Genomic DNA, 25,310 nt, shown 5'->3' with positions numbered 1-25,310 from the left:
CAGAAATACAGGATGGTAACTAAAGAGATGTGTATTTTCCTTTTATCTTCTGACAGAGTCAGCTTTGATCTGGCTTGGTGCCCACCCACGTATTTCAAATGTGACCATGGAAAGTCCATAGAGGAGGCAACCACAGGGAAGACGACCTCACTGGCTTGATGCCTAAAAGCAAAACAAAAAACCCCAAATAATAAGATTCCTTGAGTCTTTTTCTTGTATTAAGGTCTAAGACTTTTTCCTATGATATTTTATTATATTTTTAATAGAAAATGGATGAGTTTATTTCAGAAGTGTGTTCTCTGAAAACCTGTGAACCTCTCACGACTGTTGGTGTGGTAGGGCTGTAGCTGCCTCTGTTGATCCTAATTTAAAGCCATAATTGCAAATAAAAACCCCGTTATTGAAATCAACCCTTAATTGAAAGGATTGATTCACAGGGGCCAAGCATGATAGGAACTTCTACATGGGCCAAGTGCTTATGGACATTTGAACACCTTCTTTTCAGCATGGCCTGGGTTCATTCTTGTGTGAAAGAATGTCATAGCAGTGGGGAGAAACCTTCACTCTTCTAATATCTGAACTCATTTCTTGGGGTCCACGTAAAATAAGGCAGGGGACCTACCTAGGACTCTGTAGGCAGTAGGAGGATCACTGGCTTGGCCTTCCAGATGGCCCAATTGCCTAGGGAAGCCACAGGTATATCCATGTGTCAAGGATATGTGCTCTTGTTGTGTGCACGTACTAACATAACAGGTTCCTATAAGCGTAGGACAAATAATATTATGACTATGAATCAACCCTCTGGTCTGAAACGGATTAATTATTTACTTCATCTTCGCTTTATTTACTTTACATCTTCACAAACTGTTTTTCTTTCAATCATCTCTCATCTCATTCATGGACAGAATACAGTACGGTTCTCTTGGTACAATGTAGAGTAGGATAATGTCAGGTAATTTTCTTCACAGCATCAAACTGCTGTATTCCAGAATTACTCTTTATATCTTGTAATATTACTGATTCAGGCCTGAGTCCCATGTAGTCTGCAGAATCGCTTGCGACACTTTTTAACTGTTTGAAATGATCCTGTTGTTCCGTATGTCAGCCTTTTAGTTCTAGCTTACCTGCTGTCTCATGCCAAAACCTTTCTGATCTTAACTGATATTACAGTTCATTAAACAGGCCCTTCAATTATAAAATAGCATGAACTGGTAGGGTATTTTGCAAAGTCTGTGACTGATAAAATATGTAAATGAATCTAGGCAAATCTGACTGAGGTGAATAGAGCCCCGATATAAAGCCATCTAGTGGGGAATGTCACAGTGCTATAGTGAGTCCTGTGCAGGGCGGTACTACAGGTGTTGCAGATACAGAGCTTAATCTCTCTGCCTTCTTAAAACCCCTTTCTGAATATCTGTTTGATAGAGAAGTTGATGTGGGAGATTCGAGGAAGGCTTATAAGACCGTGTTTCCCTTCCTCTCAGGGTAGTGTTTGGGATTGAATGTGTTTAGAGGATCTGAGGAGGAATAAAAGTAGAAGATTGCTCCATTCTAGTTTCTCCTTGTATCTGCCCATATTACAGGATTAGGGCATGCAAAACATATTAAGTATGCCAAGGTCTTTTATTGTGACTGATCCTCAGAGAAGATGAAAAAACCCCGTTTCCTTAAAGGGAATGGTGGAGGCTTAAGATACTGAATTATGCCTTCAGAATAGGAACCTGAAATAGAACAGAGGGCACTCCTTGCACTGGCATTCTGTCAGCCCACAAGAACGTGACTATTTCATAACAACTCAGGGAGGTGAACACCCAAGACCTTCAAGGCACCAAAATGCTTTCAGGGGTCTCAGCCCAAGAGATTAGCTCTTCTTCAGAAACTCAGATTATTTTATCTCCAGAGCTAAATAACTCTACTTATGGTACAGTACAACAAGCCAGTTGTGTCTGCTTAATGTACTCTACTTGGAGGAGTAAATCTGTAGGGCAAAAAATATTTTTGTAACTCATATTTTTTTTCCCTATTGATCTTAATCTAAGGTTTACCACTATGGTTGGCTGGAAACAAGAGTGAGATGTCATTACTCAAGGGAACATATTCTGTCAGGCAGCATTCGAATATGTGGGAAAAACTTAGCTCCTTTAAAAATAGTATTTTTAAAGAATTAAACAAAACTCTTGTTTATTAGATGAATTATCAATTGTTGTGTCTTCCAGAGGTAAACAAAGAGATGAGGGAGTCTCAATCCCTCACTGAGTCTTATGACCTTATGTTCACTGTCCAAAATACCAGCGGTAATGTTCCATGCTGTAGAACTAAGAAGAAGAAAAGCAGATACTCAGCAGGGTTAGCCCAGTGTCTTTCCAAGTAATCCCTTATTTTTGCAAAACATTTCCATATGGGAAACTTGATTGCTGAGCAGGAGCACTGAAAATAGTGTGGCCAGTTCTTTGTGCAGGTACTGATATTGGCTGTTGAATACCTAAAAGAGGTGATAGGCTTTAGTAGTGCTGCTCTGCATGTCTAAATGTAAAACTGGTGCCTGGGGCTGAAAATTGAGCTATAGCATTAAAGTCTAACCACAAAATGGGTATCACCATTTGGAAGGGAGGCAGATAGCTGGTATTCGCTTGTCTGGTGAAGATGAGTGGCTAGAAAGGGTCTGAAGAACTGTTGCAGATATGAAGCCCTTACTCCAAACTTTGTGGAAAAATTGGTTCAAAACACAGATTTGAAGCATATATTTATCTATATAATGGGCCTGAGAAGTAACCCTGAATCTAAATCCTTTTCTGCTGGGCAAAGTTGGGATCTGGCTCTTTGCTGACCCTGCAGGCAGTCCTATCTACTGTTAGCTACTCCTAGAAAGCGTACAGACTTACTCTTAAGAAAAAGTCTTTTTTTTTTTTTATCTCTCTCCCCTTCTTTTTTTTTTTTTTTTTAAAAGGGAAAATGTGTTGCAATAATACAGAACTAGCTTGCTGTCTCTGGTTACAGCTGAGTGACACTACATCAGCAGCAGAATATGTACAAATTAAACTGTAACAATGTACCGAGGAGAGGCACAGCAATATCATAAAAATTATCCACAGTACAATATGACTAATGTTGTGTGAAATGCATTCATTGGCGAAATGATGTCTAGGTGTATCTTAAGGAGTTATGCTGATGGAGATAATGGTTATAGAACAGAGATAAGGGAAGGAAAGGTGAGTGAAAGACAAAAGGTTGCAGCAAGGGCAGTGTGGCTGGGGAGGATTCTCAACTAGGCGTGTTCGAATGGGAGAAAGCTGTGTCCCTACGGAATATAGCAGGTGTGATAAGAACTCCGTTGCACCTTTCACACTCACACGCCTGGCGTGGAGATGTGCTTGCTGTTGCAGGCATGCACACGTGTTCCTGTGTTCTTTCTCACCTCCTTTCACGTGGACTTTTTGCAGTCAAACATTTATCTAGAAGCACAAGCTGCATATGTGCAGGGTCACTTATAGAAATGTGTTTTGTTTTCCTTTTTTAAGTACAAAAGCAAATAAAGATCCCGAAGAGAATGGACCGATATTTTATTAGCATGTCCAAGAAATCTGCTCAAACTTACCCAGCCAGGGGATGGCTAGAGCAAACACTTCATTAAGGTGCATTCAGAAGTTGTCAGCTCCTTCCTTAGTCTGAGAGTCTTTTTGAAGTGAGTGTTTTGCCTGAATAAGGATCTTGGGTATTGGTAAATCAATTCGGTTTTCCTCCCTCTCTGTTTCACACCGATTTAGAAAAATCTGTCCAGTGACCCATCGTGTCATTATGTGTATCCACAGATGTTTATCTGGTATGTGAACATTTTGTTTTCAGAGGAATTTAGGGATTAACCAGGTAAGTCTCTTTTATATAGCTAAATTCCATTTTCAAAAAGAGCTGAGGTGCTCAAGAACTCACAGCTCACTGAGTGTCTCTTAAAAACCTCTCTAAGTACTTTTTAAATCAGAGCACTGGACAGCAAAGTGGACCCGCCTGAAATAAAATCAATCTTTGTGCAGTATGCTGCCGGAGTGCAAGGGATTGGTCTCTGGTACTGTCAGAAACTCTCAAATTACTAGAAAAATGAAGTGGTTTTATGGTGCTCTTGCTTAGTTTGCTACCTTGTTGGTTACAACGAGAAAGCTTAGGCCAAAATCGTGCAACAGATCTTGTTTCTGATGCGTTGGAGCCATGTTAGCTAGGTTTTTTTCTCATTTATTGATATGTACGAGAATGGGAGGTAAACCAAGCCAAAAATGTTGGGATCCAACTATTTTCAAAGCCCTAAGATATACAGAGGTGGGAGTTCTTTTTGTCTCCTATTCAAGAAAGGGTCCCCTAGGAACATTTCCATGGGAGGCAAAACTCTCCATAGATAGTGGGTATGCTGGCCTGAGTGTTTCTGTTCTACTCTAACGGCAAAGGAGGGGGGATGGAAGAGATAAAATCAGTGTTTTTAGCCTTAAGTCTGACTTGGATCTGGGGGCTCTTTGTGAACCTCATAAAGCTTTTTCTTCAACCAGCCACCTCCACTTGCTTCTGAGCACATGCCAAGAACTCCCTACAGAAGGAGGCTGCCAAAACTCACGGAGTTGTGATAACTCTCTGCTATCAAACAACATAAAGCTCCCTGTCAGCACTGTGCTTTCCCCTGTGCAGGCAGGGGCATGGCATGGCCAAACTGGAATATCCTGAGCCTGTAGCCCAGGCTCAGTGATTTTGCTCCCTCTCTGTGCTGAAGTTTCCTGTTTTTACAAGTCCGTGATGGCTCTATGCAGAAGAATATCTGCCTTCCCCTCTTTATTTGGGAAATAAACTTCAGCCATTTACTCTCAGTACGGGAAAGCACACTTCTGCTTCACTTTGACGGGAGTGTGTGCTGTAATACAGCAAGCTCAACCTTGAGAAGGCGGAGAGGCGCTCTGGGAGCTGGGCTGGTTTATATCTCAGCTGATTCTCTTCTTTCTCTCTTCCATATCCCCTTAATAGCTTGACAGGAGAAATATAGGGAAGATACAGCCATCTGATTAACAGTGCTGGGGGCTGGGGGGGCCAGGGATGGATGACAGGGAAAGGGAGCACAGTGTGGCTACCAGCCAAGTTCCAGCAAGAAACAGAATATCTGGCTTCCTCTAATCTCTAGAGGAAAATTAAGTTACAAAAACCTTTAGTGGAAACTTTGCATACGTTCAGTACCATTGCCATGCCTGACAGAAAAAACCCTGATATATTATTTAGTTTATAGTTATAGAATTAAAGACATAAGCTTTCCCACCAGGAACGAAGAAAAAAATCCTCTCAAAAACCAAAGACAAAACACCTTGAAACCCCCTGAACGTTTTGTGCTATCAGAGTTCTTGAGAAATTATCCTTTTCGTGTTGATGGATGGTCATGTGTGAATTGTGTGTCTAAACATCTTCCCTGATGAGTAACATGAATTTTTGCCCTTGCCCAGAGAGCCCTTCTTGTTTTCCCAGCCGTTTGCGCCGCCTTCTGCAGGAGCGCAGTAGGGCAGGCAAAGGTGGAGGTGGGGAGAAGGCTCCGAATTGCCCTGGGCAGACACCACTGGCCGAAGAAGGGGCTTTGGCTGCTCCTGCCACCTCTGAGCCAGCGATCCAAGGCTATCGCTTCAGACAAGCGCTCCTCATCTTGGAGTTCATCAGAAATGTGTGTATTATAGAGAGAGGAATTTCTCTCCCTCTTCCATGTCTGTCATCAATGTGTTGATTTAAAATAGTGGAGTTTGATTTAAAAAAGAAATAGCATAGGTGTTAAGTGAGCAACAAGTTGGGACCTATGCACATGAGATAAATTGCTGATTAGAATTAAATAGCCTACTCATTGACTGTTACATCTAAAGCAGTTGCAGTACCCACAATGAAAGTATTACATGTTACTCAGTTTTATGAGAGGAAGAAAAGAAGCTAGATTGGCTGGTTAGATCTTTCCTTCATTTTGTCTTATGTCAGCTTCGTATGATACGTGTGAAGTGAGATTTCTTTCATGTCTGAAACACCGACTGAGGGTCTGAAAAGGCATGACGTGGTTCAGCCGCCTGCGTTCCCCTGGCCGGCTGTGCTCTCCGCTCACTGGTTGCTCAGGCTGGTAGGAAAGTGGCTCTGTTTTCTCAGAGAGGAGAAAGCATGGATGCATTTCACAATATTTCCCTCCACCCGGTTGCAAGTAAGCTTGCTCCCAACCTGCACGCTAGCAGGCCCTTTCTCACATGATTCATTCACCAGCCTTGTCTGAAGAGAACGTTTTCCATGCAGGCGAACATAAGAGCCATGTTTACATGCCATTTCCCCTCTGAGAGCTTTATTTCTCTTCAGCCTCAGGGACTTCAACACCAGCCAAAACTCAATATGGGGTTGAAATTGTACACTGGCCGGCCCCGGCCCCGGCCGTCCCTGCAGCAGGAGCGAGGGTTGTGTTTGTGTAAGCATGCACGTGCGTGTGCGTGCACACAGAAACAGATGTGTGCTGTCCGGAATAAATGGGGTTATTCAGAATGTCACAAAATGGACAATTTATGGCCAGTTTCAGCAATTAGGCAGACCAAAGAAGTGAGGTGGGTCAGTATTAAAACCTCACTGTTTTGTTTACTTTAAAAAAGCAACAGGGAGTTCCAGCTGATGAGCAAGGATACTGAGAGAGGGTAATTAAAGAGAAACAATCTTTGATGTTTGTCTTATTACAGTTTCTTCTCATTTTGTTGTGTTCCCCTTACCCGGTCTGGAGAAACAGAGCTGCTGCTTTCTTTTCGGGAGGGCGGTGCGTGGGTGGCTGCATGGGCAGTTCTCTTGCAGGAATTCATTACTCGCCTCCTGCCGGGCTCTTGCACCTTGCAGTGAATTAAGGTCTTTTATACAGCAGTGCCAGCACCTAGCAGAGCTTCTAGTTATCAGGACATAGGGACATCTGCTTGTGTGACTATTTTTATTGTGCTAATGGGGGGAAAAAATACCCCTGAAAAATATTGACATCTTCTAAAATTACCCTCCAGCCCAAGAGTAACTTCAGCCATCTAAGTTAAACCTTGAAAGTGATGCCCACCCCATAGTTAACCATCTTATTTTAGTATAAGTATCCCATTCCATTTGGGTTAACTAATTTGTCTGCTCACATCCCAGTTCTCTTACTTCCAACACTACATTTTGTGCCATAATCATAAGATTATGGATTTCAAGTATGTTCTTAAAAGCTCCTGAGGAACCAAAAACTTTGGGCTATATGGAAGCAGGCTCTAGCCCTTTTAACTGCAGGTTGTATCTGTTCAGTAAGAAAACAAACTTCTTTGCATGACTTTTTATGTTTCCTGGTTCCTTGCCTGACTACACAGCTGATCCATGGCTACACAGCATGGATCGGGAAAGCCACTTCTTGTTTGCTGCTTACTAATTCCTCATCTTGTACGTCTGGGTTGTAGCAGAGGGTGCAGTCTCCTTTTTTTTTTTTTTGTGGACCACCTTGGTGGGTGGTCAATGCAATATGAAATATGAATATGAAAGCAATATGAAAACAGGGAAGCCTTTTCTGACTTGTGCATTGTGGGTGTGCTTGGTGAAGCTGGATCTTGCTCATGGATGCTCTCTCATGTGTGGGGGTGAGGATGAGAGATGGAAAGTGGAATGGAATGGTTGGGAGTTATTTAATGAAAGTGTTTTGACGAAACAAAAGAAATTTAAATATGTGGTTTGTTTCACTGCAAAATTTTGGCAGTAGATGGGGCCCTTACTGTAATAAAATCCCGTCAAGTTGGGAAGCCTTTTGGAGATGGTACCCAGATGCAGTATTTTGGTGCTGAGTCCTGGAAGATCAGCTCTGAGTTGACTCAGGCACTTTGTTGTTTCCACATAACTGCCCAGCATGAAAGAAAAAAGGGCCGGGAGGGGGAACCAATGTGCGTACACCCCTGTGGCCCCATCTTTTCAATCCACTGTGTCCTAATGCTTTCTTTCACCATCTGTCTTTCCATAAAGCTGCAAACCCACATCTTCAATTTGCCCAGGCTCCCTGACTCTGATCCTGCTGACTACAGAATACTGGGTGTGATCAAGGAGGAGCAGGAAGGGAAACGCGCCCCTGAAACAGGGTGAGGGCAGAACTAGAACCTCAGCTTATGCCACAGCACCGCGTATTTAACATTTCATTCATGCAAATGCATATTTCCTGGCAGTGCTGGGGCTGGCCTGGAATCCAGACCTGGTCTGCTCGAGGTAGAGCCATTATCCTAAAGTGCTTTTATTGATCTGTTGACTTTCTGTCTCCCTCCTTCTCTTCCTCTCTTCACCTCGCCAGCCTCCTAAAGACTCATCTCTTGTCACATACAACCAAGGTATTTTAAGGGGTGAACAATGATTTTGAAGTCAGATTAGACAAACTGTACTTGACCAGTGAAACCAGATATCCCCTGAATGATGTCTGAAGGGGATCTGTCTACATTCGCAAACAGTGCCTCTTTCTCTTTCCCTCTTATTTTTTCCCCTCTCTGTATGTTCTGGTGATCTTGAAAAAATTGTAAAATATCTACAATTAATTTCAAGGCCAAGTGCATGTTCTTTGTAGCAGCCTAGTCCCAGAGTGGAAGTGCCCTATTGTCGTGCTTTATTTTTGGTTGGTTGGAGAGAGATATAGTAGTAAATCTATATATGTGCTGTGATATCCAGCAGTACTAAAGGCTGAGATTTACAGAGAGGCCTGAAAGACTTAGAAGTTGATGCCTGTAGAAAGCCAAAAAGAGGCACGTGCCTTACTGGAAATTTCAGGCAAAATGTGTTAGAGTGCAGTATATTACAGTGACCCGCGCTACGAATCCGTCTGAGCTGGAGATAAAGGAAGAAAGAATAATACTGGAGAAAATGTTTACAATCCTGTGTACTAACAAATACTAAGAGAGGGGTTTGAAGTTGGTTGATTTATTTTGGTTTCTTATTTCAGTGTTCAGAGTTTCCCAGGTTTCTGGAAAATTGCATTTCCTTCCTAATAATACTGCTTATTAACTAATTGGTTAATGCATGGGCATTTAGTTCATAGTCTGAAAAATATATAGGTAAATACAGAACAGTCAAAAATGGCTACATTTGGTTTTAAGAGTTCATTTAATTTTTAAAAATCTAAACTCCACGGTCACTCATATAACTAAATACATTAGTATTCATGAATGCAGTATTTGGCAGATAAAGAAGTTATCAGTAGTTTATAGTCAAGTATACATAAATATGCATAAATGCTTTATCAGGGGATAGCTGTCTAATTCTTAAATGTGGAAACAATATAAATGAAAACATATTTGAGTAAAAAAACCAGAAATTCACATTGAGCTCTCTTTCGTTAGGCTGGATAGTACTTTTACCCTGTGGGGAATGCCAGCAAAAATAGTGTTAAGTGTTTCTCGTGGAAAATACTAAGGAGATTAAGGACAAAAACTTCTATAGTCCCATTTACTCTTTATCCAGTTTCTTCTTATCACAATTACTTTTGTTTTTATGTAAATTCATGGAAAAGAAGGTAAATTAATCAGCAGTACTGATGAAAATCATTGCTCGCGCACTACTGAAGCCCTGCTTTCAAATACAAGCTAGCACACTTGTAAGCCAGGGACAGAAACAGCTCCGTGTGGCTTAAGCGAGCAGTCATGCAGCTCAGGTCATGGATCACGACTGGCGCTTCGGTCGATAATCAATGCAAGGAGTTTGCAAACAATCCAGTGGCTGAAATAGGTTCAGGTAAAGCATTCATCAAAGAAGTTTTAATATAGTCAAATGTGGAAAAAAAATTTCAAAACTTGTTTATATATACTGGAGAAATGAAAAATCTTGGCGGTAAGTTTCTTGAACCGTGGGATGCCCTGGTATGCGCTGAGGTCAATGGACCTTGATTGGTTTGGGGCTTAATGTAATGAAAAGAGGTTACCAGTTCACTGCATTGCAGATGATTTAGCTAATTCTAATACTATGCCAGTAACAGTAAACTTTCTTTTTGAAATCACAGACAGTGAGAAGGGAATGGGAGTCCTGGGGAAAGAGAATCTTAAAAGATCGAGGCTTGGCAAACAGCCCGTAGTCATTTACTTTCTTGGAGAAACTACAGCAGGACCACAGCTACAGTCTGCTGTGTGCAGAACTCCATTGCTTGGGAGTGAACTGCATCAGCTGGGTGGCATGCAGTGAGCCAGTAGGTAAGAGCCAGAATTTTCTTTCCTTCCAGACAATAGTTCACATTGATATGGCTGATGAAGAAAACATAATTAGAGTATTCCAAGCTAGACCCCAAATTTGCATTTCTTTGCTTACAAAATTTGAGGCAATGTTTGGCCAGTTCTGCAGAAATCTTGATCAGAGCACTGGCCAACCTGTGAGATGCTCCTAACTTCTGCTATAAGTAGACTAAGAAGTTTGTTTCTGTGTTTCAAAACCTAATTGCTAATTGAAACTACCTGAGTAAACAGGTTTCAGGGCCAGAAAAGTTTCATAATATGCTTGTCTGGTAATAGATCTTACAAAGATAATGCTAATATTCATTCCAACAAGTAAATATGTCTTTATAAAGAAGAAGGTGAATTTGTGGACTTCCCTCCTGCAAGATGCTATCAGGACAAGCTGTGAGGTTGGATATCTGAAACAGATCAAGTTGATTTTCTGAATGTTGGTACACAAATAAGCCCTGTACGTAATTTGCAAGCTAGGGAAAGTGAGCCAAAACTCACATTTCAAGACATAAACGGTGCCTGAGAAGAATTATGTAAAACTCTGTCTCTTCAGACAGCAAGGCTGAATATTGACAAGCGCATTTAGTGATGTGGCACCATCGAGCGTGAGCCAGCGCGAAGGCAGGAGCCTGGGCAGGTGAGCTGATCCACTGCGGGAAATCCTGTATGGACAGCAGTACTCTTGTTGTAGTCTCTAGGGCTTTACACAAACTAAGTTTCCTACTTTTTAGAATGCAACGCTGGTATTTTCAATTACACAGGATTAAAGGCAGTCCCAGTGAGAAGGATTATGAACTGGGAACTGCCTGGCTATTTTCAGTGAGTATCTGCCAGCCAGGTGAGCCAGGCAGCGGTACGCCTGGGCTGTGGGACATGGGCTAGAGGAAGAAGGAAGGGAAATGTCCTCTGGCAATCTGGGGGGAGGAGAGAGGCGGAAGGAACCCCATGCACCTTCCAGCTCGCACCAAACCTAATTGACAGCAGAGCAGTTGTGAGCTGCTAGGTGTGAATCCCACAATAGCCCTCTGTAATTAAGCGTCCTGTAAGGTGAGGAGGGGTGTGACTGCCGCGATAAGCTCATCAGCAGCATCTGCATCAACTCCCCACCCCCCTCGGATACCCTTTGGAAATCTTCAGCGTGTTTTGTGTTTGTTTCAGAGCCAGGAACAAATGCTGGCAAATGCAAAGGTGTTAAATGTTGGCCAACCTATCCCAACATGCCCTACAAGGCACTGAAGGGAATATTACTCTAAGTGGATGATGAGCTCAGTTCAGAGGCTGTTAAGTTAAAGCTTATTACCCTCATTAAGAGATGTGTGTAATGTGGTTTCGGGCTTCTGATATGGGAAAAACAACATTTTCCAAGTGTTTTGTTGTCCTGTCTGTTATGCTTGGAGGGGAATTCAGTTTCTGTTTTGCACTGGGTCAAATTCAGCTTGGAGATAAGATTTCTTTACAAAATTTAGAGTTTGGGATTGCCTCTGTGAAGGCAGTGGGCTGAGTCTGGGGCAAAACGCTTTGACAGAACCAGGAAGGGTTTCCCTGTGAACAGAGAGAAAACAAGGAGCAGGGTACAGAGATGTTCAGGTGCCTCTGCCGGGAATGGGTCCTGTGCCAAGAGCACTGGGGCTAGAATGCAGAGCCACGCAGGTGTCCTTGCCCCATGCTCCCCGGAGCTCTGCATGCCAGGAGAACAGGTTGTATTGCTCCCAACAGGGTGTAAATGCAGAAAGCCAGCTTGGGTTTACCTTTCCGTGCAATTTAATAAGCCCCACAGAATCAGAAGTGCTGGGGCAGGCAGTGCAGGATCAGGAAACAGTTTAGATTCACCAGATATGATTAGGTTGAGCTCAGGACTGGTCCTGCAGGACTGGTCTAGTTTGCACAAGAAGACCTTCGTGTCTCTGCCATGTGCTCCTCATCATCTCCATTATCTGTGTTTTTCCTTTATCTGGGGTACCACAGCTCCTCCCAATGATGGAGCATTGGCTCCCTAGTCAGCTTTAATCCCTAGCTGTCTTTGGAGGGTCAGGACAGGAGAGGTTTGAGGTCCTCAGCCCTGAAGTGAAGCCCTCCCTACTTCAGACAGGGCTGCAATTGAAACCAGCTGATCCCAAGTCCCTTGCAAACATTTCCATTTCAAACCACTGAAGTTTTATGTCTTCCTAGTAAATTTTTTTTCTTAAGCCTCATAAATCTCATAAAGATCTGGAACAGCTAGTAAAGTTGGCTATTCAGATACACGTTTTCCAGTAAAGAGGATAATGATTGCTGTTTCTGATGCCACCTCCCCTACCCACCCCCTCAGCTGTAGTTCACCTCTTGCCGGCTGGCTGCTGCTTGCACGCAAGTTGGGCCACGCTAAGGAAGGCAACACATGCAGGTCCCATTTGCACGAAGGATCGAGGAGTTGCTTTGCTGCTGCCCCTGTATGTGACCTGAGCAAAATCACTTGTCCTATTCATATCTCAGATCAGAAGAAATACATTGATGTTTGCCTGCTCAGGGGATTGGGAAGCTTGGTCAGTTCAGGCTGGACAGCATGCATTCGCAACGGAAAGCTGCAAAACTCCAGGCTAGAGGTCCTCCTCCCAGAGTCCCCGCTGAACACAGAACATGAGCGGTCTGCGCTTTCAGCAGGGCTGCAGCCTCACTGCCTCCTGCTCCCCGCCCTCCACACAGGTTTGCTTGTGGCGGTGCCCAGGAGGGCTCAGAGCTGCGGTTGTCTCTAGTCCCTGGAATAATCTAGAGGGGAAGCTCGCCGCATCCTCCCTGGTGCTCTGAAGGCCAGTCCAGCCAAGTCTCTTAGGCTTGGATTTCCAGGTAGGCTTGAAAGAACATGAACCCAAGGACAATGAAAACCCTAGACTTCTCAGACTTCCATTGGAAATATCAGGCAAAAGTTCTGAAGGTATTTGGAAAAACAAACTATAGAAATAGAAAATTGCAAACATATTTTCCCCTTTATTTGTTGTCTCTCAAATCCAAACAAGTTTATTTCCTTTCCTGCAATGCTGCTTTTGATAATCTTGTGCCAAAGGCCCTGAATCTGTTCTTATTGCTGTCAATAGTGAGATGCCTGTTGCTTTTAATGGTTTAGCTATTAAAACACTGCATCCCAGTTGTCTGGCTGTGAGCAATCCCAAGCTATTGCAGCGACAATATGGAACCTTTTTCCTCTCTGAATGTTTCTCTGCAAAGTTTGACCATTTTGGCTGGGGTAAAACATGTGTCTATCTGGGATTCTTTCCAAGGATGAGATTTTGACAGCTGTGCTCATGTTGGCAAAAATCCTGACATCTTGTGCTTCGTTGAAATAGCAGATTCTTAGTGGAGAGGGGTGGGAATCAGATTTCATAGATGAACACTTATGAATTGAAGACTGTGAGCCTGGCTTAGCTCTTTTCACTTGGGGGAAGAGGTTGAACCATCCTCTGGGAACAGGGTGGAGCTTTCCTTTCTTCCCAAGTCCACCTGTGGGCACAGATGGCTGATGGGCAGTGGGGCTGACGGGAGCCCTCTGTGCCTCTGCCAACTTCGTGCAGCAGTTTGGGACATGCCTTGGACTGCACCCATGAAAGTGGGTGTCAGCCTGTTTGGAGTACATGCCTAATGAATTTAATTTACATATTAGATGTTTGGGCATGAATGGTGGGCGGTGGTAGCACAGTTTCAGTGAAAATCCACCTTTGCAGCCGTGATTAAAGCTTGGCCCACTATTTACGCCAGATAGCTTGTGAAAAAACAAAGCGTTGGTATAGTTTGAAATAGCCTGTTTTGAGGCTTTAATTATTACTATTTTGATTATGATGATTGAGTGTTTTTTCGTTTGGAGATTCCAACGCGAAACATCTTGAACTGGAGAAATATTTCCCACAAAAGCTGTAATTATTCAAAGCCAATATATTTCTGCAGCAACCTTCAATTTGATGAACTGTCATTTTTCTGACATTCTAGAATTCCTATTATCTCGACAAATAGGGAATGGTGGCACAGAAAATTGTGTCATAAGGTCACCCATGAACTCCACGAGAGCCAAGGTTATACTGGAACAAGTCTGATGGAAGGTCATCAAAAAGTTTTCAGAAGGTATTTTGCAAATATTATATTTATTTCAAACTTTCCAGTGGCCAGATAGTTCTTCATATTTTACCAAGAAAAATAAAAAAACATCACAAGGTTTTAAAAACATGTAAATAATAATTTTCCATTTCTGTATTTCACAGAAAAACAAGGAAAAACATTTTTTAAAACACAAAAAAGCAGTCAAACAACAATACCCCAAACAAAACATACCTCCTGATCAAAACAGTTGCAATCGTTTTGCTCATGAAAGATTGCAGCGTAGGGTTACACACACAGAATCAAACATTCACGGCTTGCCTCCATGGCAAATGTGAGGCTTTTTTTTCCTTGACAGTTAAAGTAACATAACAGCTAAACTGGCTCAAATTCATACTTGCTGTGCATTAAGTGATGTGTACAGACATCTGCTGCACGTCAGCAGGCACTTGGGTAGCCTTTTCATGCGTTTAAGCCCTCAAGCCTATTTTAAGGATTTGGGAGGCTGTAGGTCCCTGTCGTTAGGTAGGTCTACTATAGACGAGTCAGATTTGAAATGGTTAAATTTGGGACAGTCCCAGAACAAGAAATCATGCGTGTTCAGGGTGACTGTACGGTACCCTGTGACTGCAGTCAGGGACGCAGGCGAGCTCGAGGTGAGCTCTGAGCATATATTATTTATTTGCACGTAGCCCAGCCGTGTCAGCTGAGCGGCCAGAAAAGTGACCAGTAACTACGGAATTATATGGGAAAAACTGTACCCTGTATACTTTGCTTATGGGAGACGGGCTTGAAGAGTATAATAAAGGACAGTCTGTATTACATGGGATGTTTGGTGAATGTGGCACTGACCGATGGCCTTAGAGGCCCTTTCAAAGTCATGCCTTAATGACAAGCTCTCCCTTCCTCTCCCGCTCATTTCTTGAAAACTAGGGCAAATATTGGCATATCTGTGAGTGTTGGGCTGCTGTGTTTGAAGTGCTTCTATCACCGTGTTAGCTTGATTAAAACTAACATGACCATTTCTACACTGAGAAATACCAGTGGCGTGTCTACCATAAATTAAACTGAAATTCCAACTTTAGGTTGTCTTAGAGTTCTGCAGCAGATCTGTTTACTCTGGAATAGCATAAGGCATATGTCTTCATCTTTGCTGATTCTTAACAGGTCACAGACATTGACTTTGACTAACTAAAAGCCTTTAAAATAATTTAAAAACATGCTTTCCCCTCCACTACAGACTTTAACCTTTAGTTGGTCTTAACCAGAAACACCCAGGGTAATGTGATTCTAAAACAGACCATCATAAACTGAGCAGCAGCTTTAAATATATAGTGTGATCACTACCTGAAACCAGTGAAGAGGTTGGAATAATTATTGCTCATGTTTACACTTCTGTATCTCAGTGGGTTATGTTCAGTCTCTTAATGATGATGATTAAAAACATACTGGAAACACGTAGTAATTAGAGAGAGCACTTACTGTGATTCTGAAGCACAGAGGTACCTTTGAAGTGAAACTGGACACAGAGACTGTTGCCAAAACATTGCAAGCGTTAAGAGCTCTGTGCTGCAGGTCATCGGTAATTGTACGTACGATAACATGTCTATTTTGGCACATGCAATATCTGCCTTCAGGAGCAACCTTATAATCGCTTCTTGTACACCAGTGAGACTTTTGCAACTCACAAAAGGAGCAGGCTGATGGCGGGTGAAGGATCATATAAATGCTCCGCTTTAGTTTACGTAAAGCCAAAGTTGAACTTTGGTTTGTTTCTCCACGGGGGACTTTCTGGAGGGTGAGGCAGTGTTTAGGAAGAGGGAAGGAGGAGGAAGTTTGGGGTGGCAGCAGAGAGCGGGCACTGGTTCAGGCGCTTTGCCCTGCCAGGGTTTCAGTGTGGGTACTGACATGAAAGGGATTTCTCAAGCAGCGAGCTGTAAACCTCGTGTTTTAGGAGTGTTTTTGTGGGTGAGGGATAGGGGCACGTATTGTGGAATGTATTGCTTTGTTAGTTTTTCCCATTTAAACAAACAAAAATACTCTCCTTATAATAAAGAAGAAGGGAGGAGTGATGAGGCTTGTGTTGTAAAATGGTGTTTGCTGGAAAGGTTGTCCTGTTTTCCATTGCTTAATTTCACAAGAAAAGGGAGGGCATGAAGGTTGGAGGGGACACAGCTACTTTCTTAGGAATATTTTTATGAGCACTAGAGGCGAGCCCTGTCAGGAAGGAGCAATTTAGCAGTATGTAAAGAAAGCAGAGGCAGAAACAGGCTCTCCTCAGAGTTCCCTAGTGTTCCTTTGAGGCTGAAAGGGACTCACTTTTGGTCATTGTCCTTTAATTTTCTACACCGTAACTGTTGGTAATTTTATCTGCAAACCCAAGTTCAGCTTCTGTCCCTGTGCTGATGCCATGGAGACCTACCTGCTTACACCACGTCTCCCACTTCTGTGGTGTTCCTATCCCCCTTATGTCCCCTTGCAGATGACCAGCTGGCAGCTAATACTCAACACGCCTAAAATAAGGCTCTTTACCTTAGATCTGCTCTTTCTTGAGCACTATGGACAATATTACAATCCTGCTTGTTGCTCGGACGCATGGGTATTATGTTTGACTCAAATGTCTCTCTTGATTCATGCCTCCGAGCGATGTCAAACTCTTGCCACTTGTTTCTGCATAGCATCTCTAAAATACTGCCACTTTTGTCCCCTCTCATGGCTCACGCAATTGCTCAGGCTGTCATTATCACGCTCCTCAATCACTGTTACAACATTGATAATTCTGACCTTGGCAAATCCGATCTCACCCTGTTCATGCATGTTCTTTATGCTGCAAAAAAAATCATTTGTCTTACCTGCCCGTCAGCCTTCTCACTGCATCTCTCTTGCAAGTCTCTGCTCTTGATCATATCAAGAATAATCTGCTTTGCTTTCAAGGTCTTTCATGGCCTTTCTTCACATAATATATTTGTTTTGTGGTTAGAGTGTCAGTTTTGGCCTCTGATCAGGCCACTGTGCCACTCTATTGCCCAGTTTTTAAAATTTGAAAGCACACGCACATGTTTTCCTGTGCTGTTAAGGAAGCATCATTACTCTCTTCCTAGTTTCTCTTTAAAACTCCTTTTCTAAGATGGCTATAAAACCTTCACAGCAGTGAAGTTGTTGGTGTGCTGAGCTCCGTGATGACTTTGCAAACTTCAGTGGTTTCCGTGGACTCCCCTTATCTGTAACATCATCTGTTGGCTTTTGGCTTGGAGTGAAGACTCCTTGGTTCAAGAACCATCTGTTTGTGCTGGCTTTGCATGGTGTCTGTCGCTGTGTCTTACTGTCCCACAAAGGGAATCCACAGAAGCTATGATAATACAAAATAATAACAACAATTTCAAAAGCAAGCGTCAATAGCACCTCATGTCTCTTGTCACTGCTCTGTTGTAACCTGTATGACACTGAACAATCAATGATCCTACAGAAAGTTGACACGTTTTACTTCAGGAAAAATTTGGAGTCGTCGATTCCCCTCCCTGCTCTGTGCCTCTTGCACAGGGTCCTTTCACTGCTCCATCATCCATTAAAATGAGGGTAAAAGGCTTAAAAAGCAGGATGGCAAGTGGTGGAACCAGCATTATGCAATTCGACTTTTGGGTCTTCTGTCTACTCTGTTCAGAAATCATTTCCAGTTGGTAGATAGTTTGGGGGAGTTGCAGAAAATGAGCTGGAGCTCATTTATGAGAAGGGACAGAGCAATGTCACGGGTCCGCATTCGATTCCACTCTTTATCCTTATTGGGGTGTTCACTGGAGAAGCTTGGCATTGTACATGGAGTCCACAGTGCCCTCTCTGTGGTCCTGGCTTGTGCAGGATAGGGTTGAATGCGTACTGACGGGGCCTTGCAGCGTGCTCTGCAGCTATACTCCAGCCCATGGTCTCCTGCAGCCGCCAGGCGCATGAAACCAGTATGAACACTGGGCTTAAATCCATTTTCTAAATAGAGTTTTGCCTGTGAAAAAAAATTGAATGCCAAAATGTCAGGCTGCAAACCCCAACTGCTGAGCAGTTCTTTTTCCTGTGAGAAGGAAGAACTCTGGTGAAAACAAAAAAATAACCAAAACAAACCGAAACAAAAAGACAAATCCAGCCCTGTGTCAGGAGCAAAGGTCGCTGCCTCTGCAGCAGCCAAGTGTGTAGCCCAAGGCCAGGCAACATCTTGAGCCTTCTACTGTGGCTTTGGGACCTTTTACAAAAGCCGGGCACTTTTCCAGCACTGAGCTGTAAGAGGGACAGTTGACCCGTGTTGCACCTGGGGCATCTCGGCCCTATTTCATTTTCACATAAGGCTTTGTCTGGGTTTATTTTATTTAATGGGCGCTTTTTTTTTTCTGGTTACGCTGTCACAGGAAATTCTCACTGTTCTATTACTTTTTTCCTGTTGGAACTAGCCTTAAAATAAAATGAATAAATAAATATATATACATACATATAAAAATATGCAGACAGGAAAGCCATTCAGATCTGGAGAGGCCTTGATAACACTGCTGATGAGGTTGCCAGCTTTCCCTGGGTCTGAGCTTAACAATTCCCCACCACCTCCCCAACCCCTGGGAACTTAAGCGGTGGTAGTTGTGAAGCTTCTAATTCTGACTACAGGTGTTTGGTTTGAAAGACACCACATGCCATGTTGTAATCTCATTTAGGAAAGAAGTAATTAAATAAAAATACAGATGTGTTACAGTCACAGTTCCTGAACATGTGAAATGCCCGGCGGTTTATAAAAAGTAAAGAATAAATCTCTCTAAAGGAGCGCTATCCTCTCATCTTTTGTAATATTATCCAGTATTAGTATTTTAAATTTAAAAAATAGAGAGGGAGTTTTAAATGTCGACATCTGCTCTTAACGACCCCTTTACAGCAGGAACATTGTGTTTAAAACAAACAAGAAAGGAATGCCTAAACTCCCCTAATTCTGCTGCTCTGCATATCGAAATATTCCTGTGTTAACTTGTTGCACATTCTGCTCCATGGTTTACTGTTTAGCACCATTTCCTTAAGCTACCGTAGATCATCAGAAACGTTCCTGGGGTGCAAAGTAGTAGCTAGACCTGCTCAGATTTGTCGTAGCAAATTGGATAGTCACTGGTCCTGCTCTTTTGAAGCATTAACTTGAAATGTGTAAATGCCAGTATGTTCCGGATAAATTGCATGAAAACAGTATTTTGAAGAAGTTTAGTCAGCTTTAACATGGACTGTTATCCATTCAATATTAATGATGGTAGTAGTAATGATAACAATTAACTATAGAATTAATCTGGTGGCAGTCCAGCAAAATATTTAATCGCATGCTTAACTTTTTAAGCGCGTGCGTGTTCCTGTTCATCAGAGTTAAGCACGTGCTTTAGCTCTCTGCTCTACTGCTGTTTGATGCCAGCATGTGCCACTCCTGATGTTTGTTTGCGATGTGCTGTTTCCGGTTTTGACTGGTAGGGGTAAACCTTTGGAATTAGCAAATGCTGAAGAATGACTAATATATTAATTATCCAGTATAATTTTGGGGTGTTGTAGCAACAGCTGAGTGGTGTTAGCCTGCTTGTTTGCTATATATTTTACAAGCTTGTTGGTCGCTCCTTGCCACTGTTTAATCCTTTTTCTGTATTGCTACCTGAGGGAAGGAGATCCTCAGCTGTGAGGGGAGACTGTTGGCCTTGGAGGAAGAGCACAAAGGTACTAAGCCTGGTAAGGTTATTGTGAGTCTTTCCAGTAATGCTTGGGGGTTCTCAAAGCCTAAGCTCTTGTAATCTGGCTATTTCTTTGAACTCTCACTTTTAACGTACAAAAAACAAACCCCAGCACATTTCTTTTTTATAGAGGTGCAAACCCATACATTTCTAGCCTTCATGGTGTGGTAGAAGAGAGCTTGAAACATGACATGGTGGTTGTGTTCTAGGCTCCAAAATCAAAAAGTATTTCTTTTTTTTTTTTTTCATGATTTTCAAGCCAATTTTGAGCCTTTCTGAGACCTGACAGGTTTCTGAGCACTTAGTCCTGGCAATTCCTTGAGCCCCTGAAGCCTAGCTTATGGGAAATCAGATTTTTATTGAACTTTTTAGAATATTCATCCTCCCTTGCTGTGCCGAGCATTATAGAAACACCACATGGGAGAAAGTTGGGGCTTTAAAGTCTGTACCAGCTAAAATGATTGCCAAAGAGTAGGAACTACAACTGCAACAAGTTTTGTCATCTCAGATCCCGTTTTGCAGCACTCACATAGGAGCAGAGCCCTGATGCAGCACCCACCTCCTTGCATGCACGGCTAAGTGAGGCTGTGGGTGTGAGCTTCAGGCTGCCAGGGGATTTCTCAGGGCTGCCACACGTCTGTGCATGCCGCCATGTGGAAGGACCGGGAGCAGGGGGAGCACAGATTCCCAGCAGGCCCTGAGAGTACCGATTTTCCAATTGGACTCACTGGGTTATTATTAAATGCCTCCAAAATACATGAGAATCCTGCCATTGTCTCAACTGGTCTTTAAATCAGGGGCTCTTAAACAGAGGATATGCTATTCTTCTTTTGTTCCCATTCCCATAATGCTTTTAAAAGAAAAGAAAAAAGGAAAAAAAAAAAAAAAACCAGACCTGAAACATGATGTCAGTTTTACCCTGAAAGCCAGAGGTGGAACGGATGGTTAGCCAAGATTAAAGTCCTAGGCTTTGCAATTTCTTTATGTAAGTTATGGCTGTATGTCAGTAGCAGTAAGCAAAGCAAAATGCAGTAGCTAGACCGGTGTTCTGTTCAATTGCCTGGGGCCCCAACTGAAATTTAATAAGCAAATGTAAGATTTTAGTGCTTTGGAATGGAAACTTTATGGCAACTTCTTTCTGCAGCCCCTTTTTAAGTGATGTATCGCATGTATGGTTTGTGCAGTGCACCTTGGGTGCTGAATCCAGTCCTGCCGTTGTGCTGTCAGTCCTGCCCTTTCCCTCTGGGCAGGGCAGCATCAGCGTGGTACCGTGCCTGCTTGTTGAAGTGGGGTGGCAGACCAGACTCTGTAAGGCTGTGGCCTTCCTCTTACAGGTTGGAGCCAGGGGTATCTTCAGGTCACAGAGCAAGCTGGTGCTGAATATAATTGCGATGGGGAACATCTTCCCTGAAGCTCCCATTCAAACGCTTTCTGATGTTAATGGCTAAAGCAGGTGGAGGAATCTGTACTGGCAATATATTTTTGAGTCAGGGGTTACCAAATCATGTTCAGGGGTGGCTTATGGAGAGCAGATCCTGGCTTGGGGCGTGGGAGAAAACAGGCATGACTTCTTCCAGTACTGTTTGTTCATATTCTTTGGGTCATTCTTCAGCTTTCAAAACACAGAGTCCTTCTGTGGGATTCTCTGATTTTTCTTTTCTTTTTTTCAAGACAAAAATTCATTTGTTGTTCAAAGAGTTGCCCATCAGAGTATGACTGATTCACCAGTGAGGATGCAGAACCCTCTCATGGGACATGAGAAAAAAAGCTCCTGATTTTAAATATCCAGCACCTCTCTTCCGTGCACAACAGTAGGTGAGGAATGCATGCTGTCCTCTTTTGCCAGCTTGTGTTTTGCTGTGCCTGATATTTACAGTTTCTTCATTATGATGGTTCATGGAGACTTGTTGTAAGCTGTTCCTCATCTCTCTCCAAGCATGAACATCTAGTCTTGAGTGTTGTGTTTAGAATCAGATCCTATCAGTAGCCGTTGGCATGAATGCACTGAGATGGCAAAGGGAGCTTTACTCATTCCCCAGCTCCCTACCGCTCTTTCCCATTGGTACCAGCTGGTAGAGCCCATTTGTTTGGGCTTTTCTGCATGTTACTCAATACCTCCCACACTGCAGGTTATTCAATACCCCCAACATCCATTGCTGTCTTCAGGACATGAGGAGGCTGAACAACTCAAGAAGTCCTTAGCATCTTGAATTCAGTCTAACCAGGGAAGAAAAAACAGTGTTCCTCTTTACCTTGTACAACTAACTGGTCCAACTTTATGTCCTAAGAGCACATGCAGGTGGTGTGCAAATGGCCAGTCAAACATGGAGACCCCTCTCCAGGGAAACACATAAAAGCCAGATGCGATTCTTATGCTCTCTGGGTACCTCTTGTATGCTTTTCCTGGGTTAGGGCCCAAGATGAGGCTGTCTCTCTGTGCATATTCAGCCGTGATTACTGAGGACAGAAATTGCGTATACTCTGTCTCAAAAACCATGTCTCTGTATCAGTAAGGTCTTTAGAGTTCAGGCAGTGAAAGGTGCCCCGTGATAATAAACACCCTTCATTCCTCTTGCCTTCTCACGCGTGTTTATTTCTGTTTGCTCCTTTCTCTTTTGCAGATGGCAGATAAATCTTGTCAGTGCTTTTTTAGCTTTGCAGCCTTTTCTCAATCATATTTTCTTTTGTATCTCCAGCAATGTGCAAATCTGATGGCTTGCTATTTCTGCTAAGCATATTTCTTTTCCATGCTCTCATTGTCTAATTCTTGTGCTTTTTTGCTGGGTGAAAGAGGAGACAAATTTCTAGTAGGCAAAAAATAAACCATCCCCAGCTCATGAAAGAAATGAACCCTTTTTTAATCACTGCTATAAAATGTAATAGTTTGATGTGAGTTCCTTGTCAAGGTTGGAAGACTGTTCAACAAGTCCCTGAGAAGCATCTTTTGATGAGTCTGTTAGATCAATTGGAATTGTATTGCACACGAGAAGAACAATACTGCACGAGCCCTTGAAGTGGAGTGAACACAGATGACATTTTTATTCATTCTCAGCCAGATTGCTTGGTATTGTGTCCTTTCTGTGAAAAATGACACTCTGGCAACAGGCCACTGACTGCAAAACAACTTGGCATGAGCCTCCTGTTTGTCTCAGCCTGAGCTGAGCATCACCAGAGATGCCAGACTGCTAGCCACAAGCTGAGGGTGTTAAAGCACCACCTTTCTTTAATTAGTACCTCTCTGCCATTTTTGGTGGAAAATACTCGAGGGAAGAGGGGTAGTTCCTGATTGTTCAGATCTTTGGTGGCATCAGTGATGGCACTTTGGTCTCCCCTTGGTAAGATCGTTAGCTCTCCTGGCTCAGAATGACTGGCAAGCCTGGTGCTGTTTAGCCAACCATAAAAAAAATTATATTTCAGAGCTTCTGATTCTGTGCTTCCAATCTGCTATTTCTTTTCTTGCATCTTAAGTGGAATTTTTGAAAGTCCCCATGGGATTAGAGAAGACAAATCTGATTGACTTGCAGTTTCATCTGAACCACCATAGTTACTGCAGCGGGTACCAACACGTCCCAGGGAAATCCATGGGGGTTTGGCTTTTTCAGAGGGCAGCTCCACAGTTCGTCTGTGACTGAGAGCTTTCATGAGTCGACTGGGTATGCTGCGGACAAGGTGACACTGAAATGTGGGTTGTATTGTAGCTGGTGTCTTGGCATCAAAACCAGGTACGACTCTGGGGCATTTCCACCATTATCCAATAATCCATATCACAAATCATCTTTTCAGGGTCCCTGTTGGGTCTTTCTGACTTCTAAGAAAGTAGTTTAAATGCAGGAAGTGGAGGAAGATGGTCCTCTTCAAAGCACAACAGTTTTAACTATTAATTTGATAGCATGCCCAGATATTCTATTCAAATTAAATGATTTTTGTTCCAACCGAACAGGAGCATGGTAAGATATACCACAGCCACTGCTGTGCGCTAAGAGACACTGGAGTGAAAAACTGGATATGAATTTCTGTTCTGCCTGCTGGAACCAGGCTCTTTCTATGCCTACTGCTGCGGAGTGTGTATTTCCCTAACTAAATAGTTGCTTTTTTCTGACGTAAGGACAATATCTTTGCTTTCAGCTTTGATGCAGTGTGACATGTACAGTAGAACCTGTCATAATTCATGAAGTCAGTTTTGTTTCAATGTTAATAAGTCCTTAATCAAGTCATTTGTTTCATCCAGGATGTCACGTTTAGCAGTGGATTGTGAAATGCTTGAAAACTGGAATCATAGGAGCATTATTTAATGCCAAGTGTTATCCGCATCATATCTGAAGCTGGAACATGCCAGGAAAACATCCTTCACAGTCTGCAACTAATATATCCAGGCTTTCAGGATCAATCATGAATTGGCTGAGTACGTACACTATTTCTCTCTGTTCATGTGTGGCATAATATTATACGCCATGTTCGGAACTCATTCTCACATTGCTTATCTGTTACCTATTTTCTATGGCCAGTGTTTTTACTTTATAAAATAATACTGTGCAACATTGGAGCAATCACTTTAAACCAAGATTGGCACTTTAAATCCAACAGAAAATAACTGACGTTTAAAACTAGTAGTCCTCATTCTGGTCTGTTTGAGATATGTAAGGAGAAAGGAGAGGCTTGAGCCAAGCAGCTGCTGGTGGGATTAAGCAGGAAGCTATTCACAGAGACCAGGTTTATGATTATCATCTCCTGTTCTTGATGCTGCCTTCAAGAGGAACAGAGCTAAGGGCTAAAACTGTGGTTTTAATATCTAGTTCCTGTAAGTCTGTTCCATTTGCAACGAAGAAAGGGAAGTCATAGTGAACTCATGGCAAATATTGTCCCACTGATTTTTCCTTCTGTATTTAAATTACGTTTAATGCTGTGCCATTTTTTCTTATAAGCTTGTTTCTCTCTGCAAGTAGGTACGTTACATACTGTTATCGATAATAAAAGCCATACCTGCATAAGCAGCGTACGTTGCTATACAGCAGTGTCATTACGTACAAAATTTCTGCAGAGTAAAACTCTGAAAAGGCATTTTTTTGCCTTAGGGAACGACTTGCATTTATATTGTAAATCTGTCTTCCTGTTGCGTCCTTCTTATGAACCAGACCCCTTGTGGTAGGTACTGTGAAGACACAGAAGAAGGAGTCCTGTTTGTATCTGTGAGGGAAGCATTTTGGTTTGGGGTTTTTCCCAGTTTCTGTCCTGAAATGCTCAGTAAAGAAAGGTGTAAAAAGGCAAATATAAAGTATTTCTTCAGATCCTATTTTACATTTCT

At 42.7% G+C, this 25,310-nt stretch overlaps 1 long non-coding RNA gene across 1 annotated transcript in view; it reads left to right on the top strand.

The window, feature by feature from the left end:
- The first annotated feature begins 19,938 nt into the window (after positions 1 to 19,938).
- Positions 19,939 to 25,310, top strand: part of LOC135315746 (uncharacterized) — a 112,482-nt gene continuing 107,110 nt past the window's right edge. The window contains exons 1-3 of the long non-coding RNA XR_010375250.1: positions 19,939 to 20,006; positions 21,680 to 21,823; positions 24,237 to 24,410. This is a non-coding gene — a long non-coding RNA (uncharacterized LOC135315746). The remainder of the gene's footprint in view (positions 20,007 to 21,679; positions 21,824 to 24,236; positions 24,411 to 25,310) is intronic.

Source organism: Phalacrocorax carbo, chromosome 14 (assembly GCF_963921805.1).
Source record: "Phalacrocorax carbo chromosome 14, bPhaCar2.1, whole genome shotgun sequence".
In the NCBI taxonomy this organism is placed as follows: Eukaryota; Metazoa; Chordata; class Aves; order Suliformes; family Phalacrocoracidae; genus Phalacrocorax; species Phalacrocorax carbo.
This window is presented reverse-complemented; position numbering and strand designations above follow the sequence as displayed.